Source organism: Cavia porcellus, unplaced genomic scaffold, assembly GCF_034190915.1.
Source record: "Cavia porcellus strain 051 isolate PalLab524CR breed Dunkin Hartley unplaced genomic scaffold, mCavPor4.1 scaffold_15, whole genome shotgun sequence".
NCBI lineage: Eukaryota > Metazoa > Chordata > Mammalia > Rodentia > Caviidae > Cavia > Cavia porcellus.
The window spans coordinates 54894454-54898370 of record NW_026947498.1 but is presented as its reverse complement, the minus strand read 5'-3'; the positions used below and the strand labels follow the sequence as shown (position 1 = coordinate 54898370).

General features: G+C 38.4%; 1 pseudogene; it reads left to right on the top strand.

Annotated features, from left to right (window-relative positions):
- The first annotated feature begins 397 nt into the window (after window positions 1-397).
- LOC100728885 (histone-binding protein RBBP4-like) lies at window positions 398-1986 on the top strand (annotated as a pseudogene).
- Window positions 1987-3917: the final 1931 nt, after the last annotated feature.

Sequence of the window (3917 nt, the reverse complement as noted above, 5' to 3'; positions counted from 1 at the left end):
TGGTACTGGTAATGTTGTATTTTGTTACGTTTTGTAGTACCAGAAATTGAACCAAGAGCCTCAAGCTAGTCAAGAACTCTACCACTGAACTGTCATCAGCCTATTTTATCTTATTTTATTTTGAGATAGGATCTCAATTGTCTAGGCTTGCTTTCATTTGAGGATGCTACTGCCTCCTCTCAAGTAACTAGGGTGACAGGTCAATATAGCCATTTTTTTATTCATTCTTTATCTCTCTCTGTCTCATTTTTCTTTGTAGTTAAGTATTATTTTGGATAAGCCTACAGGTTTTTGCTTTATAGACACCATGAGATTTACAGAAGACATCTTTTGATTACAACAAGCTATTTTGAAATGATAGTAACTTATTCTTTTATTTTGAAAAGAATAAAACCAAACAACATAAAATAGAATATCGTCAATCAAAACAAAACAGCAAACATAATACAGGGACTTCAAAGCAAGATCAAAAGAAATCAACAATGACTACCTTAATGCCTCTCGTTATCTTCAAAGTAGCTGCCTATACCATCAAACATAATAAAACAAAGCAAAACAGTATAAAGTCAATCAAAACAAAAAAATGAAAGCAATAAAGGGCCTTCAAAACAAGATAATAGGAAATCAAAAATAGCTACCAAGAATAATAGAGGCCAGGTACACAGAGCCCAAAGCCTCCTTAGACTCTCTTGCATGGTTCGGTGCCAGGGTTCTGCTGGCTCTCCTGTCACCATGGCTGACAAGGAAGCAGCCTTTGATGATGCAGCTGGAGAACATGTGATCAGTGAGGAGTACAAGATATGGAAAAAGAACATGCCTTTTCTTTATGATTTGGTGATGACCTATGCTCTGGAGTGGCCCAGCCTAACAACACAGTGGCTTCCACATGTAACCAGACCAAAAGGGAAGGATTTCAGTATTCATGAACTTGTCCTGGGAACGCACAACAGATGAAAAAAACCATCCTGTGATAGCCAGCATACAGTGCCCTAATGACAATGCCCAGTTTGATGCATCACACTACAACAGTGAGAAAGGAGAATTTGGAGGTTTTGACTCTGTGTGTGGGAAAATAAACAAGGCCCATTATATGCCCCTGAAGCCTTGCCATCATTGCAGCAAAGGCTTCATCCAATGATATTCTGTTTTGGCTATACAAAGCATCCTTCTAAACCAGACCCAGAGAGTGCAACCCAGAATTGAATCTCGGTGGACATCAGAAGGAAGGCTATGGGCTTTCTTGGGAACCAACTCTAAGTGGGCACTTAGTGCTTCAGATGACCATACCATCTGCCTATGAGACAGCAGTGCTGTTCCAAAGGAAGGTACAGTGGTGGATGTGAAGACCATCCTTACAGGGCACACAGCAGTAGTAGAAAATATTTCTTGGTGTCTGCTCCATGAGTTCCTGTTCGGGTCAGTTGCTGATGACCAGAAACTTATGATCTGAGATACTCAGTCAAGGAACACTTCCAAACCAAGCCATTCAGTTGATGGTCACACTGCAGAAGTAAACTGCCTCTCTTTTAATCCTTATAGTGAATTCATTCTTGCCACAGGATCAGCTGACAAAACTGTTGCTTTGTGGAATCTAAGAAATCTGAAACTTGAGTTGCATTCCTTTGAATCACATAAGGATAAAACATTTCAGGTTTGGTAGTCACCTCACAATGAGACTATTCTGGCTTCCAGTGGTACTGACTGCAGACTGAATGTCTGGGATTTAGGTAAAATTGGAAAAGAGCAATCTCCAGGAGATGCAGAAGATGGCCCACCTGAGTTGTTGTTTATTCATGGCAGTTACATTGCTAAGATACCTGATTTTTCCTAGAATCCCATTGAACCTTAGGTGACTTGTGCATGTCTGTATCAGAAAACAATATAATGAAAGTGTGGCAGATGGCAGAGAACATTTATAATGCTGAAGACCCTGAAAGAAGCATGGATCCAGAAGGACAAGGATCCTGGATATGGCTGCACTCATGATTTTAGACTCTGATTTTTTCCTCTCAACCCTGAGATTGATTTAACACTGGTTTTGAGACATACAGCCTTTTTTCCGCTATCTCTCCATAATAGATATCCCCAATAATACTATTGCCCCCAATGTGGGTGTTCTCTAAATATTAACTGAGGTATTTGGTTCAGCAAAGCCACAAACTTATTTAAATTTTCTTTAGGAATTTTCTAGTAACAAACCCAGGTCAATGGCAGCTACAAAAAGGGAGACATAATGTGTGATTATGTTTCTTTTTAAACTGTGTCTCTCATGTTTTCAGACTTGTTTCAGTAATGGTTGGAGTGAGTAAGGAAAAGAGCAAAAGGAGGTTAGGTGTCTGAGCCATGAAGTATAAGTACTGCACGGTGTCATTTTTATTCAGGAATTAGGGAACAATCAAGTCATAGATTGATACTCTAGATCATACCTGACTTTTCAGGGTGCATATTTCTTATGGAGACCAGTCGCCTCTTGCTTTCTTCAGGTAGTGTATTTCTTGAGCTGTTTTCACGTTTATAACCTTTCCTTTCTGTGAAATGATTTTTGTTGCTTTTTTGTTGTTTTAACTTGGGGCCATCAAATTGTAAAGATGCATGTTTTTACGCGGCAGTTATGCCTCAGGTGGACTGTCCAGTTTGTATTGGTTTTTAAAATTAAATTAATCCTCAATAATAGTTGTTTCTTTTCTTCAAAGGAGTAATTAGTCCTTGACCACTAGTTTGACACCATCTGCATTTTGGGTGACCTGTTTTACCAACAGGCCTGTTACTCTCCATGACTAACTATGTAAGTGCTTATAATGGAATAAACTGCTTTTCTACATTAAAGAATGGGTATCATAATATATCTTGCTATCTTTGAAATAACTGCACATACCATCAAGTATAATAAGATCAAACAAAACAGAACAATGAAAATGATACAAGGCTTCAAAACAAAATGATAGGAAATTAACAATGAATACCACCTTCCCACTTTAGATATTTCCTTCACATTCATAATATCTATTGTGTATTTTGGATTCCACTAAATTCTTCAGTTTTGTATACTAGAGAGACAACATGATGTTCTCTCGTGTGATTCTGAACCATTTCACCCAGAAGCATGATCTCAAGCTGTATCCATTGACCTACAAGAGTCTTGAGGTTATCATTCTTTATGGCCGGGTGGCTTTCCATTGTATACAGATGCCATATCTTATCCATTCTGCAGTTTCTGGGCAAACTATCTCTGCTTTTTTCTGGTTCCCTGTCACATGGAGCATTGTTTTCTGTCCTGGTCTTTGAATTAACTTTTGAGTTAAATGTGTTTCTTATATAAAGCATATCGACAATCTTCTCTCCTGATCCACTCTGCCTGTTTTTCTTTTTATTGGTGAATTGAGGCCATCTATATGAGTGACTATGGCCAACATGCACTGCCTCATCTCTGCCTTGCTATTTTCCTGCCACTGGCTCCCTACTTTCCTCCTCCATTCCATTGTCTGCCCTGCTTGGTTATCTCCCTCTGTCACTGTTCCTATAATCATCTCTCTCTCTCTCTCTCTCTCTCTCTCTCTCTCTCTCTCTCTCTCTCTCTTTCTCTCTCTCTTTCATCCTTCAGTATTCTTTGTAGAGTTGGTTCGGTGGTCATGAATTTCTTCAGCTATTCTTTGTAATAGAAGAATCTTATTTCTCTATTAATTTTGAAAAATAATTTTGGAAAGATAGTTTTCCAATCTGGCTGGAAGTTGTTTTCTTTCAGGACTTGAAATACTTCACTCCAAGCTCTTCTTGATTTGATGGTTATGTCATGATTGACATAACATGGTTATGTCATGATGTCTGTCATGATTCTGATGGCTTTTCCTTTATAGGTGATATGTTTCTTTTATCTAACAGTTTTTAATAGTCTCTCCTTGTGCTGAATTTCTGGAATC